This window comes from Hibiscus syriacus, unplaced genomic scaffold (assembly GCF_006381635.1).
Source record: "Hibiscus syriacus cultivar Baekdansim isolate YM2019G1 unplaced genomic scaffold, ASM638163v2 tig00000340_pilon, whole genome shotgun sequence".
NCBI classification, from domain to species: domain Eukaryota; kingdom Viridiplantae; phylum Streptophyta; class Magnoliopsida; order Malvales; family Malvaceae; genus Hibiscus; species Hibiscus syriacus.
In genome coordinates, this window is record NW_024061783.1 from 10,841,952 (window position 1) to 10,859,984 (window position 18,033).

General features: G+C 33.2%; 1 non-coding gene and 2 pseudogenes across 1 annotated transcript; all 3 read right to left on the reverse strand.

Annotated features, from left to right (window-relative positions):
- Window positions 1-244: 244 nt before the first annotated feature.
- LOC120198816 lies at window positions 245-6,639 on the reverse strand (annotated as a pseudogene).
- Window positions 6,640-10,049: 3,410 nt separating this feature from the next.
- On the reverse strand, window positions 10,050-16,233 carry LOC120204295 (annotated as a pseudogene).
- Window positions 12,272-12,344, reverse strand: TRNAK-CUU. Its single transcript has one exon. It is a non-coding gene; the product is annotated as a tRNA-Lys (tRNA).
- Window positions 16,234-18,033: the final 1,800 nt, after the last annotated feature.

Here is an 18,033-nt window from a genome sequence, read left to right on the forward strand (position 1 = left end):
TATGCATATATTTTGGGATGAAATTGAAATGTTCAAAAAGTTTGGGACTAATTTATAATGATGGTCATAGTTTGAGGATGGAATTGAAATGTTCAAAAGTTTGAGGCCTAATATAGAATGATATCCATAGTTTAAGGATGAAATTGGAATGTTTAAAAGTTTAGGGACTAATTTAAAATGAGAGGCATAGTTTGGGGACATATGATGCAATTAACTCATATAAAATATAAATAAAAAAACAGCAGATACAAGCTTGGAAAAATCAATTGTCGTAAAAGAAAGAAATAACTTGTAATACAAAATCCAACTTTAGGGAAGTATTATCATCCTAGTCTAACTTTACCTGTGAGAAACACTGCACTAGTAATCCAGAAATTAGAAAACCATAGCAGCTGTTTTTGCACTCTAATTAAACCAAAAGAACCCCCATACAACGACCCAACACTCGCACCCAGTCGATCTCTGTGACCGTCCTCCACCGCTGACATCAATCGTTTCAGGAATGTATCTTAGTTCATGATCAAAACAAGAGTTGAAAGACAAACAATTAGCAATTGTGTATATTCATAATGCTTTTTTATGAACTAATCGCACATACAAATGAACAAAACGTTTTTCAATGTTTTAATTTGTTATTCTACTCTGACAAGAACCCATGATCTACCAAATACAAGGCAGTAAATGAATATTGTTCAAATAAATCAGAGCTCTCCAAGGACATATAAACAACAAAGCAGTTCAAATGTGGAATTAAGTTACTCTATTAAGGGTATGGATAGGTCACCATGCAAGACGAATCCACAACACAATATCCTGAGCAATGCTCTCATCTAAGAAGCATTCAAGTGTAATTGATGTAAGAATTGATCTATCACAGAAAAACCAGGTCACATCTTGATACGATCCAAACTAGCTCCAATTTTCTCCATGACTTGATCACACCATGGATGCTCTTCATTGTTGTTTCGAAGGGAGTTCTTTCTTACCCTATCTTATATTATATCATTTATACATTCTATTCTATCATAAGCATGCATTCACATGTTAGTATAAGTTATCATATTATTATTTCCATCCTATGCTTAGTTGATCAAGTCTTTCATATCATTCAAATATATGCTATGATTACATATCATTTCGTAGGATATTATTATTACATGTTTTCATTTATCATTTATGAATACCATGTTATATGATATTCATGCATAAAACATATGCCCAGATCTTTATGATTGATACACAATGTTATAAGCATGTTAGGATAGTCTTATAATCATATTAAGCATGATTATCATATATACATCAAGCGGTAATCAGAGCTTTGGTGGAAGAAAGCAACGTGCAACAACAACAAAAAGGAAAATACAAAAAGAAGTGCAAGTGAAGTGCAAAGTCAAAGAAAAAGAAAATCAGAAAAGAAATTGAAGCACTCCAAAAGAAAGAAAGAAAATCCAGCACTCAAAAAGAAGAAAAGCAAAGAAAAGAAATGAAAGAAGTTGAAGCACTCATCAACAATTATCATCACCAAGCAATTCAAGTAAGCCGTTTAAATTGATTGTGGTGATAGAAGGTTGTGAAGTGACTTGTGTAAGTAACCCTTTTGTTTCTCTTCTTTCTATTTCTAAGCCACCCTTTCATTATATTTGTTTTCCATTCCTACTAACCCTTTTGCAGCCGACGCCAAACAAGTAAATTTACTTGATACAGTTTTGAGTAAAGTTCTCTAGAACTTGAGACAATAGAATCGAGAGGAAAAAGGCTGGAGAGTGTGTGAGATCAGAAGAGGACAAGTAAAAGCCATTAAAGTCCTAGAGTGCAAACATGAGTGGATTGAGTGACATTCAAGTTTCCTTGGAGTGACTCGTGAGGCTTTGTGAGAGTATATTCTGGTAAGGTCCTACACACATTTCGTTTTTCCTTATTTGCTAACATGTCTCTTCCATCCAACATCTTTGTAGTCAAAAGGACTTTGAACATTCAAAGTCAAGAGGATGAACAAAGAGAGAACATCTTCCATACCAAATGTCACGTGGGAGATAAAATTTGCATGGTGATCATTGATGGAGGAAGTTGTACAAACGTAGCAAGTACTCAGATGGTGGAAAAGTTGGGTCTCCAGACTTCCAAGCATCCTCATCCTTACAAACTTCAATGGCTCAATGATATGGGTGAAGCCAAGGTAACCAAACAAGTTGTTATACCTTTTCAATTGGAAGATACCAAGATGAAGTTGACGTGGTGCCCATGAGTGCAAGCCACCTTATACTCGGGCGTCCTTGGCAATATGATAAGAAGGCTACCCATGACAGATTCTCTAACAAGTACTCTTTCCAACATCAAGGGAGGAAAATCATATTAGCACCAATGCTTCCAAGCCAAGTTCATGAATGTCAAGTTACCCTCAAATCACGTATAGAGGAATGGGAGAAAGCTAAAGCCATGAAGAAATTTGAAAGAGAAATTTTGCATGAGAAAAGAGTGGAGAGAGTTGAAAATGAACAAAATGAAAGGATTGAATATGGGAGAAAAGAGAAAAAGGAAAATGAGGGTGAAGAACATATTTTATCTAATCATACTCCTATTCTTTCTTTTGACGTGCAGGACAATCCAATAGACATGTCACTTCAAGTTGAAGATTCAAGAAACATGTCTTTTGAAGAATCAATAGACGTGACTTTTGGTGATGCACAAGATATGTCCTTTGACATTTCAAAGGATGTACCTCTTGAAATTCAAAAGAATTAGCCAATTGGAGTACCAAGAGTTGAGATCATTAAGACTCCAAGTACATTGCACATATTGAAGGGAATTCAACAACCAATGGAGTTTTTCATCATTAAGCAACCAATGCCCATTAAACATCCACCCTGGTTTGTTATTTCCATTCATCTTGTTAATAATTTTCCATTTACTAACTTTGATTTATTTTGCAGCAACTTGTTTCATCCTTATGGTGAAATAGTACCAACCTTAAAGGCAATCATTCAAAGAGGCACAAAGGTGAAAGGACATGATCATTTAAATCAGCACCAAGGAGTCATTCAAAGAATAATTATTTTCACCAAGATACGTGATGACTCCAACCAGGAGACAAACCTTTTCACCAACAAGCATGGTGAATTAAAAGGAGGAATTGAAGAGATAGAGGTCCTTTCCAAGCATTGTGATTATTCAAAGAATAAAATAAAAGGATCAAGTTAGTTCGTGAAGGGATATGTCTTTTCCATTTAAAGGACATGTGATGGTTCCCAAACATTGTGTCCTCCCATCAAAGGATGTGAAGTTACCAGATTTGAAGCCAAGAGGTTGAACATATCGTGTGAATCATCTATTGGAGGAAAACATAAGGATTCAATCATTCCTACATCAAGAAGGTCTTCAATGAGAAACTACTTCGATTTGAGGACAAATCGCCTAAAAGAAGGGGAGGATGATACGATCCAAACTAGCTCCAATTTTCTCCATGACTTGAACACACCATGGATGCTCTTCATTGTTGTTTCTAAGGGAGTTCTTTCTTACCCTATCTTATATTATATCATTTATACATTATATTCTATCATAAGCATGCATTCACATGTTAGTATAAGTTATCATATTATTATTTCCATCCTATGCTTAGTTGATCAAGTCTTTCATATCATTCAAATATATGCTATGATTACATATCATTTCGTAGGATATTATTATTACATGTTTCCATTTATCATTTATGAATACCATGTTATATGATATTCATGCATAAAACATATACCCAGATCTTTATGATTGATACACAATGTTATAAGTATGTTAGATTAATCTTACATCCATTTAAGCATGATTCAATACATTCATGAAATGGCAGCATGCTTAACTATTCATTTGTTAGCTCATATGCATTCATTTTAGCTCCTAGGTCTTACACACTAGCTTACATATGTTATATCATTATGTACTTAGCTCATGACATGCATTCATAGCTTATATCACTCAAACACCTCATGGCAGCATGCATTTTACCTTAAATAAGCTCACACATTACTTATTTTATTTGTTTGGTGATTCCTATAGGTGAAACACAAAGCAAGGCATATTATGGTAGCTTGGTTAGCTAAAAGGACAAGCATAGCAGCTCACACTAGCTCGTGAACATTATGGCAGCTCATTTCATCACATAAGGAGCTTCAACTTAGCTAGAGGAGCTAGCATGTAGCTGAACTTAGTTGGAGGAGAGCTTTGGACCAGCTAACTAGCTTGAGTTCTCAAGCTATAACTCAGTTAGCTACCAAGACACTCATATAGCTTACCTTGAAGCTAGTTCATCTCTAGGCTGCCCAATGGATGCCATGTCATCTAGATACACGTTGGAAGCTAATTCACGCCTAGTTGTTGCCTATCTTCATTCCATGGACTTCAAGACATCATCCTATGGTTGCAACCTCATCAAAGCATAGCAAGAAGACCCATGTGCATTCATGTAGGCTACCATGTGCATCATTAAGCATGTGCACTCCATGTGACATCAAATTGGCGCCAAAACACCAAGGGATGCTTCTTATTCGGCCAAAGACTCTTTCCTCTTCATTTTGGCGCCCAAATAACTTCCAAAGGCATTCAAATCATCCTTAGGGCCGAACCAACACATAACCATTCGGCCAAGAGCATGTATTTTCATTAAAGTTTTATTTTTTTCATTAAAAATCATGTCATTTTAGGAAGGTACAAGGGCTGGCCGAACCAACATGTACCTATTCGGCCAAGTCCCTTCAAAAACTATAAATAGGCCATTATATTTCATTTGTAATCAGACCTTTGTTTTAATTAAAGTGAGATTATTCTCTTCCTTAAGTCCTAGTGACTTTTTATCGACTTATCAAGTATAATTTATACTTGTGGCGTCAACCCCTTCTATTTTCACCTTGATACTTTTGGTTCCTAGTTCTTTATAACTAGTGGGTCAAAGTACTTCATACCACCCCTTAAAGAAGCAATATAAAGTATGGGTCTTTGCTCTATATAGCATTGGTTCTTCTTTGAGTCTTCTTTAAGATACTATCCTCACAACCATCCCTTTGTTTCATAAACCATAACCATAGCCATATCAATCATCTTCCGCTTCCATCTCTCAATTAAACAGCCCACCTAATCACCCTTACGTTTACCACCCTTAACAATTCTGTTTGAGCCATTCACTTCGCAGGTTGTTTTGCTTCCTTCCTAGATCCACAATCATTTGTTAAGGCATCAGAAGAGCCTTACATCACATCTTCTAGTGTCAATTTACGCTATTTCTCATTTTCTTCAACATTAATAATTTATTTTATTTCATTGAAACTGATCCATCAGCATAAACATTTTAATGAGCATACATGTTCTTTGTGGAACATTATTGATTTCTCGAAATTTTACTTCCCAACATCCAACATCTCTTGGTAAGACTAACTAACCACATACATGAATGAAAAAGCACCAAACAGAGCAATTATTCTGATACATATAATACTTACATTTCTTCCCCAGGTTCATTCTTGAGAGCATTTTTGGTTATGCACTCAAAAGCTGCATCAACATTGAGTCCTTTTGCAGAGGTCTCAAAGTATGGTATGTTTCCCTTTGAAGCACACCATGTCTTTGCTTTCTTTTCAGAAACCTAAACCAGAAAGAAATAACCTCATTCATAAACCATCAAGAAAACCCAAATACACACTCCCATTTGATATTACAAAGCAGTAATAAAAAGGGTAAAAAAGAATCTTACCACTCGGCTATTGCCACCATCAACATCAACCTTGTTTCCCAACACAATAAAAGGAAATTTTTCTGGGTCAGACGGACTGGCCTGAACAGTCAACCAATAATTCATAACATTACTTCATTCTTCCAATTAACATCTCCCATGTCATTGAATAGAAAATTACCTGATTCATAAACTCTTCACGCCAGTTGTTGAGATTATCAAAGGACTTCATAACATTCATATCATATACGAGTACACAGCAATCGGCACCTCGATAGAAAGCCACACCTAAACTTTGAAATCTTTCCTGCCCAGCAGTATCCAATATCTACAGACAGAGCGTATCAATGCTAAGAAATGTAAATAAAGCTTATTCTCGCTACTTCCCGAGCAAAATACATGTTAGATAGGCCAGATTAAAGGATGGCAACATCAAGCAGTATAATTAACTTGTTTATTTGTGAAAACAAGGAAATAAAATTAAATCGTTTCTATTTAGAATAAAGTAGCATTTTACCTGCAATGTCAACAATCTATCTTCAAACTGAACCTCTTTTGTCAAAAAAATCGGCTCCGATCGTCGCTTTGTACTGATTACTAAACTTGCGATTAACATACCTAATTCCAGTAAAATTAATAATAACTAGAACATCAGAAACAGCAATTGAAATTTTCAAAAACTAAAAACAGAAAAGAAAAATCAAATTCAAATCTTACTTATTCATGAGAGATGTCTTCCCAACTCTAGAAATTCAAAAATCAAAAGAATATGCATATTAATACATATAATAATTAAAACTAAAAAAAAAAGAAATTACAAAAAACTTATAATATATACAAATAAGAGAACACGATAATAAGATTTACCCGCTGTCACCGAGTATTACGATCTTTAGAAGCATACGCCGACGAAACGCCATGGGATCCGATCTTCAATTGTATTATTGTTTTGGTAATTTAGAAAATTGTAGGATTTGTTTTCTTAAAAATCAAATACGAAATTTCAAAGAGAATTGAAGTTTTGAGTGATCAATTAATTTGTTTTATTTTGCCAGAAAATCCAAATTCTGTTGCAAACAGTTACATACAAGTTCTTCAGTTTTCAGCCACCCAACGACCGCTTTGCTATCTTCCAAAAATGTCCCTGCTAGTTGGGGTCAGCGTTCAATTTAGTCGAGTCGAATCGAGTCAAAAAAATACGAGTTATTAAGTTGACGAGTTATTTATAACTCAAACTTGACTTGAAATTTTTTTAGAGTCAAAAAATTTCAAGTTGAGTTTATAAATTCGAATCGAGTTGAGTTGGGTTAAATTTTTGAATTTTTATTTAAATTTAATTGTAAATATTTATAGTATTATGATATTAATTGATTTCAATTTAAATGGTTTTTTTTATAATCGTATACAATACATATATATTTATTCATGTTATTTTCATATGTGTATACATATATCATACAGAATCAAGGAACTCAACTCAAACTTCATAACTAATACATTAATTATTAAAAATTTCAAGTTATTCAAGTTGTATTTTTGAACTCGATTTAAACTTGAAACTTTTCTGAGTCAAGTCGAGTTTATGAAATTACAACTCAAAGTCAATTTAATACAAGTTTTTTCGAGTCGAGTCGAGTCAAAAAAATCAGGTTTTCGAATGGAAAAAAAATCAGATTTTCGTGTCGAGTCGAATTTTACTCACCCCTACCTGCTTGTAGATCTAAACTTTGAGATATTTTTCTCAATTATACCTTTTTGTAAAATAATTTGTTTAAAATAATTGAGAGAAAAAGAATATTTCACATATCTTTTAAAAAAAATTACTTTAGAAATTAGGTAAAGTGATGGATTCCTGCAATTAATATATGCACACTAGTGTAATTGAAAACTCTTTAAAATTACCGCGCTTAATCTAAGATTAATTTGTGACCGGCTTTAATCCAAAATGTATCTTATCAAATCTAAAAAGTTATACGATTAATAATAATTTTTGTTATAACCGATGAATTTTAACCTAAAATATTTATTATATGTTCAATATAAAAAGTTACACAATTAATATTACAATCGAGAATGTATTGACAGTAACTTTTTAGGTTACTTGCAGAATAATAATGTAATTTACATAAATTGTTATGAAAAATATAATATTTTTCGATTTCAACATAAAATATTATATCGTTTACTCTAAAAAAATTATGTTCTTAACAAATTTTTCGATTATAACCGATTTTTACCTTTTTTATCTTATATAAATGGATTATATTTTAGACTCATCCAATCATGAATCCATCCAAACACCCAAATAAACATCCAAGCATCAACTCGCCCAAAAAAATCATTCCTCGATGAATAAACACCATAGTTCCATGACCAAATAAATTTATGATTCTCTATACTTTTTTATTTTATTTTGGCTTAAACTAAAAAAGTATACATAAATTATACTCATTTTTTGTTTTAACCCCTTAAACTATTTTTTGTCAAAATAAATCTCTAAATTATGACTTTTTTGTTTTAAGTCCCTAAACTATTTTTGTCAAAACAAATATCTAATTTTGTATGGAATATCAATATATTATTGGTTGAATTCTAACTAAAAAAATCGTAGGACTTAAAATGATTAAATGTAATAGTTTAAGTATTTAATTTGACCAAAAAAATAATTTAGGGACATAAAGAAAAAGATGACATAATTTAAGTATTTATTTTTACTTTAAGCCTTTTATTTTCAATGAATATTAATCTCTTATAGAATGTGCAAGGTTGTGATATGATTTATGTTAAGAAAAGTGAACTTATAAAATTTTAAGTATGAAATAAATTTATTAAATTTTATGGAGATAAAAATATATTTTTAAAAGAAAATTAAATTAAATTAAAATATATTAAAAAAATTAAAAATTTTAGGGAAATGACTGCTCTAGTTCATCCTGTGACGAACCAAAATTTATAGTTTCTGCCAAACAATAATGAGGCATTGTGGTTTTCGACAAAACAATGATTAGCGAAGGTAAAGTCATTTCCACCTTCAACTTTCCTTTTTCCCGTAGAATTTAGGTGGAGTAAGGAGCATGGTTTTTAGAACCGGATCGATTAGCGAATCGATTATGTTATCGATTTATTGGTTTAACCGGTTAAATTGGTTTGATCGGTCGGAAGAATCGGACGACGTCATAATTATTTAAAAATTAAATAAAAATACCAAAAATATTTAATAAAAAATAATTTTTTATATCACAAGTTATATTCAAAGCAAGTCATAACATATATAAATTAAAAACCATAAAATCAAGTGAAACAAAATGATTCAAATTAACTACAACATAATATTTAAGATAAAACATATTAAATAATAAATATAATTATATAACTATAATTAAAAAATAAATTTGGGGCTAAAAAATAATAACAAAATGATATTGTTTGGTTTAATTTTTTTTAAAAAACAATCTCACATGGCTAAGAAACATAGAAGAGCATCCCAAAAGTCTAAAGAGTAAAAATATAAGAATAAAACAATCACACATGGCTAAGAAACATAGAAGAGCATCACAACTAACTTCTATAAATAATTGAGGTAATTTGACATTCAAAATCATGGAGCCTTTTTGGTGAGCATTGAGTGAACTATTCTTTCACTTCAATCAAGCTCGAATTTTATGCTTCAATTGAGCTTCTAATTTTTTTTTTTTCAAGCCTTTTTGAGTTCAAGTTTCAATATTATATTTCGAGTTCGAGTTGAACTTGATAATTTTTAACTTGTGAGTTTGAGCGGAGTTGAGCTTACTTTTAAAGTTTTCAAGTTTGAGTCGAGCTCAGCAATACTCGAGTTCGACTTGGCTCGTTTAACAAACGACGTTTGGTTTAATTTTTTTTTTAAAAAAAAAAACAAAATTTCCGGTTTTTTCCGATTTTCAGCCGGTCCGGTTCAAACGGTTCAGCGGTTATGGCCGGTTCACTAGTAGCGGTTCAACCTGTTTAGATTAAACCGGACTAGGCAACAGTTCTCGGTTGAACTGGTTGAACCGGTCGGTCCGGTCCGGTTTTCAAAACAGAGGTAAGGAGGGATCGAGAGACAGAAGAGAATAATTTTAAAATTTTTAAATTCTTTTGTATTTTTTTTCTGTGTATTTTTTATTGATAATTTATTTTTTCATTCTTGAAATTTTATAAGTTCATTCCCTTCTAAAATTTTATAAATTACTCCTCTTAACATAAAATCATACGTCCTTCCAAGTATATGACTATGTCGGTATGATTTAATAAATATTGACATATCCAGTGGCATATAGTACCATCAAGCCATGGTACAACATAGCATATAGTGAGCAATATTTCAATTTCATTGAAGATCCTCTATAGAATTTGATACAGCATTCAACATTCTAGCCTTGAACTACATCAAATATACACACAATAGAGGTTTTGACAACTCTAAACAATCGAAATAGATGGAATTGACAAAATTCACCCGATTACCTAAACCAAATACCATGGCTACCATTTTGCAGATAGCAGAAATCTCAGATTTCTACCTAGTTGCAATGAGGCAGTAATGAATATTAAAGCTGGCTGGAAAATACGTGCTACTGTTAGCCCGAGCAAATTCCACTACAGATCTTGTTACGAGCTCCCGCTTACATCTTTGGTTTCTTTCTCGGCTTTCGATGTTTCGATTTGGGTACTTTGTTGTCCTTCAGTGCTGGAGCTAGATGGGTTAACACCATACTCACTGGTGACTGCACTGTATTCACTGCTAGCAAGCTCTTGGCTTTCCAGTGCCATCTTCCTGAACTTCTTCAGATCTTCCTTGTATTGGGTTGAGCTGTAATCAGAACTCTCAAAGGAACCGAACGCTCGGCTGTGCCCGGGAGCGATTCCCTCGTTCAAATCATCCAGAGAAATATTTCCTTCCAGGGCTCGAACTACCTGCATTAAGAGATAGAAAGGTGGTTACGTGCCAGTGTTTAGTCCAGGTTCATTAATTTTCATACCTATGTTACACCTACTTCTCTTTTTCCTTATTTTTTTTTCTGGATGTAACCATGTTCAACAGTCGGACATATTTTCAGACACAAGTATGGGGATATGACTCCATTGACACTACAAATACATAGAAAAACTTCAATAACAAAAAAAACTTGCACATACTTGTGTCAGACATACACATATCTTTCACACCAGTGTCTAAGCAACATACCATTGATTTGGAATAAGTATGTAGCTTCTATAAATTAAAAAGTGAAAACATTCCCAAAGAAGTAAAATATACCAAGAGTTAAAAGAGGTTACCGAACAATAATAAATACATACCATTTAACTTTTGCTTGTGGCAACATGTTAACATGGTTCACAAAAAACTGACAACTCGACTCTAAAACATTTACCTAATTGATAAAATGAAGTTGTGATTAAGGACCAAAACTTAAAATGAAGCAGTTGGTAAAAAACCTGGCTCATCCGTGGGCGACTCCTGGCCGAATGACGCACACAAGCTGCAGCACAAGCAACCATTCGGGTCATTTCATTGGAGTCATAGTCCTTCTGTAACCTCGAATCCACAAATGCGTCGAAATGTCCATGTTCCAAAGCTTGTGAGAGCAAAGGCCTTGCCTAGAATTCAATAAAAAAGATCTGTTATTCATCCCATAGAAGTCGAGCACTAATAAATCAGGGGATGTGAGAAAGGCCATAGAATTTGTGCAAGAAGATTGAGCATTTGCATGTCCATGTTCCAGTGGGGCCTGAACCTTTGTTTTGAACATTTGAAATGAAAACAAGATCTCCTTTTTAACATTAAAAATCACTTAAAAGGGAAAACCTTTCATGATTGACTAGATTATATATATACACACATCAAATGAAGTAATACTGATAAAATGAGTACAGACCCAATCAACTATGCTATCATCAAAAAATGGCTGAGTCTTATCAACGGGGCGGCGTCCAGTAATCATCTCCAGAAGCACAACCCCAAAGGAGAAAACATCCGACTTCTCAGTGAGCTTCCCGCTGGAGGCGTACTCTGGAGCCATGTAACTGCATATACACTCTCTTGTGAGAAGAGATGCATATGATTTTTAAAGACCAAGTATGAAAGTAAAATATGCCGCAAAATAGCATGGACTGAGCCATAATTTCTGTAGTGCAACAATATCAAATGCAGAAGAAATAATTGAAAATACATTTATTACCCAAAAGTTCCCATCACTCGAGTGGATACATGAGTATCAGTATCTAAAGAATACTTTGCAAGTCCAAAATCTGCAACCTGGAAAAAAAACATATAGGCAAGAGGCTCAAAGGCTTGCTTTAGAAAAGAAGCATGGACTGTAGGTCATACGAGTCAAAAATAAATTTTCTCTACATCAATAAATGCAGAACAAGTTTTCCTCAAATTTAGAGATGAAGTATCTTGAAGCAGTCTTACGATCAGATTAGCTGACCCTATTCCCATATGTAATGGGATAAGGGGGAGGTAGGGTAGTAGGCTGCCCCCAACGCTAGGTTGAGAGCAACTTCCGAGGAAGACCTCCAGCAATTATGAATTGCCCACCGTGGGACTCGATCCCACGACCACAAGGTTAAGAACCTTACGCTCTACCAACTGAGCTGGACAGGCAATTCCAGTCTTACGATCAGATACATTTTTTTATTCATTGTTCCAATCTAAAGGAGGATTTTCTCATTCAAGTGTCACGCCAAAACTAAATCAACAGTTTTATTTTTTCCAAAACATCTAAAGAGCTAATATAAACATTGAGAAAAATATATGCACTATGGTTTGTTCTCAACCTCAAGAGGCAAAAGAATTAATCAATCCTGTGGCTATAGAAATAGCATTCAACTTGAAAACTGAAGACATACCCTTGCCTCAAAGCTTTCATCGAGAAGAATATTAGCTGCCTTGATATCACGATGTATGATCTTGGGCTTACCTGATTATGTATTTATGTTTTGTGAAGAAAGTATAAACTGTTAGGAACAGGAAAGTGCTTGAATTTACAACTTAAAGTAGACAAGTAAGAGTATCCTTACAGTCCTCATGCAAATATGCCAATCCTTTGGCTGCACCCAGAGCAATTTTCATTCTGATTGACCAGTTCATAACTGGCCTCTCTTTTCCTGCATGTCGTGTGTTCATCCCATTAAAACATATCATAGTTAAGATATGAGCATTTCTATTCAAATTGATAGCCTTGTGGGTGATTTAACATTAGCGGACGTGCATCGTTCACCTTCCAAGGTGCGGATGCAAAATTTGAAGCGGTGTCCTCCTCCTAAGGGTTATTTTAAGATGAATGTTGATGGGGCAGTTACTTTTGATTGGAGAAGAAGTGGTATAGGAGGAATCCTAAAGGATGTTGATAATATAAAGTTAGCTTCGTTTTCCAGAGCAGCAGCCAGCAGGTCCGTGCCCTCCGATTCAGGCAGAGATTTTTGCGATCAAAACAGGGTTAGACTTATTTTTTGATTCAGGTTGGAAGGATAAGGGGTTTCTAATATTGGAAAGTGATTCTTTTCTTGCTTTAAAATGGATCAACAACCCGGATCTGTGCCCGGTTCTCTATGTTGATTTGATCAAAGATATTAAGAAGACAGTGTTGCAGTTTAGTGTTACTCTTAGGCATATTAACAGATGTATTAATGGGGAAGCTGACTGTTTAGCTAAATCTGGAATAGGATAGTGAGTGTGAGGTTGTGGCTTTGGTGAGTGGGGTTTCAGGGTTGGTGTAAGAGGGTTTTGTTGTGTGTGTTTCGGTTTGGTTGTACTTCTTATGTGTGGTAATAAATTTAGGGCACCCTTTTCCCCTTCCTTTGGTTATTTCAACAAAATAACTAAGAAGGGGGTTTTTAACAGGGCCTAATTCCTATAAAAAAAAAAGAACAAGATTATACAAAGCACTATTTGTTTCACTCAATAGTATATGAATTACCTATTTATCTTCCATCATATGTAAGATCTCTATTGTTCAACTACTTCATTGTTTTTCTTCTGCATGAGAATATTATAGTTTTTTTTTCAAATTTTTATAGCTAGATTTATTATTTTTCAAAATCTTAATCAAGTAGACTCGTTACGAAGAGCCAAAAATAACAAGTACCATCATTTGTTACTTTGTTGCTAAGCACAATCCTGAACAAACCTAGAAAACAGCAACACAATTTCCACCTCCATGTACAATAAATTTGTTGTACTTTCACTATTTTATGAAATCTAATATTTCAAGACTAAAAACACAGACTTTGATCCACAACTCAAGATATCAAAAACCATTAGAATTAGGATCTTCAAAAGCCCCTAAAGCATCCATATAGAAGGAAAACAAAGATACCAGGAACATGTATTAGCATTTAGCAACTTTGCAAAATTTTCAAAACGAGTGATGATATCAGTAAAATAAGCAAGTACTTGACAATTTCATTTTCTTCTTTTTTGTTTAGCTAGTCAATGTTCATCTTCTCACAGCCAGTAAAGTAAGAGGAATGGGGTGGAGGAGGCATTTAACCACCAAAATGACTCACCGTGTAAATGAAATTCTAATGTGTTGTTCTGGACAAAGTCGTAAACAAGCAACCTCTGCACACCAACTATGCAATATCCAACTAGTGAAACAAGATGTCTATGATGAACACGGCTAATGATGTCAACTTCTGCTTGAAACTCACGCTCACCCTGTCCACTTCCAGCTTTTAACTGCTTAATTGCAACTACTTTCCCATCCTTTAGCACTCCCTTGTGGACATAACCAAAACCTCCTTGACCGATGAGGTTAGAATCAGAGAAATTATCAGTTGCCAGTGCTAAATCTTCATAAGTAAATGTGCCCAATGAATGTCCCATGGCCACTACTGGGGAAGGTGATGCATTTGACGGTTTTTCTGAGCCCATACTAGTACTCGTTGAAGGAGGCTCAACAGAATTATGAAGATGTGGTGTGATTCCTGGTGGAGGAGTAGGTTTGGGCAGAACAGCAATTTGAGGAACACTCTGCTGCCAATGTTGGGGGTCAACTGGATGTATAACAAAATGCAAGATTTAGTGTCAATTCCATTTCAATTTATTCCAAAATAGACTGTAACCATAAAGCGATAATTGTCCAACTAAAACATATCATACAAGAGTGAAATAGAAGAATGCTTTAACCAAATGAAAATAAAAGCACATGAACAATCCTCAATATGATAATTGTTGCTAATCAAACATAAATAGAAACACAATTCCAGACTACGATTGGTTATCTTTCAAGCACCACGTATAAAATTATTAAAGTGTCAACCCCTCCCTTTCCCAGATATGCATGTGTTTGTATACTACTAGCAAATGCATGCCTGGATGTTCTTATACATATGTACGAACATGCATGCCTCATGGTGTGAGGGCTGAAATGGGTAAATCTCATTCTTTCATAAATGATTTAAAAATGCATAGTAAGGGAACATTAAAAATAACCACCATGATAAGAACAATAAAACTGATACTTGTAGGCTGCATCTTGATTAAGAAAAGAATACAATAGCTTACAAATTCATGAAAACTTTAAATCCTCAATAAAAGTAACTCATTCAAGTTTCACACCTTAGGTATATTATCTGTCGATTGATTCAAGTTAACTCCAAAAGAAAACTATGGCTTAACCTATACCATCAAGGCATCAACAATGCAAATCTAGCTCATAAGCATAAGCTCTTATATGCAAATTAAACCCATGAAAACCAAAAATCAATGTTTCAAAGCAATCCCAATGAAATAATGCTATAAAAATACTCGAAGGAACCCAAGATTCACTATATTATACAAAATATCTTATTTTCCTTTTTTAAGGAAAAAAACATTATTATACTCAAAACAATAATAAATAAATAGATAATACAAAGTTGACAAATAGATAGATATAGTTCTCACACGATTTAATTAATAGTAAAACACAATAGAAACTAAACAAACACTTTTAAAAATTAACCTAGAATCGTAAAAAAAAAAATTGAAAAACTAAAGTCACTATTTTTAGGCAAAATGTACTAAATGGAACTTCAAAAAATACAGAATTTATATACAGCCATAATGAAGGGATCAAATCGAGTAAATATTTCATAATTAAAAAAAAAATTACAGACCTCCTTGAGGAGCAGCTACAGAATAGTTGTTAGCAAGCTTCTTCTTTCTCCTCCTATAGAAAATTACGAAGATGCCCGCTCCAATTAGCACAATTAAGGCTCCCAACCCCACCCCTACTATAAGCCCCGCTAATGTCCCAGGCGGTAAGCTCTCACCGGACCGCGGCGGCGGTAGTAAATTTGCAAACGTACCATTCGGTGAATCAGCCACGGGAGCGGTATTATTAGTAACTGAGGGCGGCGGAGGAGAAGTATCGTTGGAAAGGGAAGACGGCGGTGTAGTAGTAGTAGTGTTGGGAGGGGAAGGCGGCAAAGTCGGTGATGGAGATGGTGGTGTAGCCATCTCCGGTGAGGTTCCGCTAAAATCGAAGATTTAAAATAAAATAAAAATTACTTTTTTATTTTCTTTAAGCTTTTTATTTTCAAGTTTTTTTTATTATTTTTTTTATGCGGGTTTGAACTTTGAAACAGTATAGAAGGTGAAGAAAGAATTTTGATTTGATTTTTAATTGTTTTTGGTCTTATGATTGGAGGGGTAAGTGAAATAGAGAGAGAATTTGAACCGAGTGGGCCCCGTTTCTGACAAACAAATGAGTAGAAGACAGACAACGACGTCGTATTTTTTCCCCTTTTCTTATTGGGTAAATTATAAAGTTGGTAACTAATCTTTATTCTCTCTCCTATTTCATTCATTATATTTTGGATCTTTTTAATTTTTTCACAGAACCTAATACATTAATTTTTTGGTCACTCAATTATTTTCTCATTAATGACGTTATAAATAAGTTGTTATATAGATGCAAAGTAATGTCTTTTTTGTGGAAAATTTGTTTTTTTTAAATAGCATCTTTTTAATGATGTTAACTATTTAACGGCATAATAATAAAAAAATTAATATATTAAGTTTAGTGAAGAAATTTAAATTTTTTTGAGTTCAATGAGTGAAATAAGATAGAGGGTAAAGTTCAATAATAAAATTTGTAATTTACTCTTTTTGTTTTTTTAAAAATATTTTACAGACAAAATTTTGCTGTTCTCTCTCGGATTGCCCGCGTGCACCCTACACCGGATGACAAAATCATGCTCCTTGCTTTGCAACGTGTGGTTTTATTTTTATTTTTACTTTCCGCGGCTTTATTTATTTCTTTAAAACTCATATATTAAAATATATGATAAAGTATAGAAATAGTCCCTGACTATAATATTATTTTGTTGGGTTCTTCAACTATTATAACTTATAATATGGTCTCTCGATTATATGATATTATTTTATTGAATCTCTCGATTATAGGATATTATTTTATTGAATCCCCCAATTATATGACACTATTTTATTGAGTCTCACGATTATTAAAAGTTATAAAACAGTCATCTGACGACTCATATGTTTCAAACTCGTCATTTCCTGTTAAAAAATTAGCAGTTATTTGAGCTAGACGATAACATGTTGGCTATGATATGATAAAATCTGATCTTATAACCGTTTGAGTTGTATTTTATGGATCAATTCTTCGTTTATATTATGTCATCGAGTTAGTACTTAAAACATTATGTTGTTGAATCAGTACTTAAAAGCAACAATAGTGCTAGTAGACATCATTAAAATATGATTTTATCATTTCTCGATCAGCATGTTAACGTCCAGTGCAGACGACTATCAATTTTTAACAAAAAATATGAGTTTGGAAAATATGAATAGTCGAATAACTATTTTGCAACTTTTAAAAGTTGGGGACTCAACAAAATAGTATCCTTTAGTTGAGGGACTATTTTGTAACTTTTAATAGTTAAGGGACTCAACAAAGCAGTACCCTATAGTTGGGGACCATATGTATATTTTACCATAAAATATAAAAATATACACAAACCAAGCGACTTCATTGGTTAAAAGATTATTTTTATCTCTTGAGATTTCAAATTCGAACACCACGTATATAGGAATATATGAATGTTCATTATCAAATAATTAAAAATCTTTAAACATATATTACATTGTATTCATCCAGATTAATCAAATATATATATATATAAGTATCAATTATTGAATAGATTAAATTAATTATCTTATAATAATTTTTATAATATTTAAATTTGTATTAATTGATAAATAAATAAAATATTAAATAATTATAAAATATAATCATCAAATAAATAGAAATAATAATTTTATTAATTCAAGATTTAATTATAAA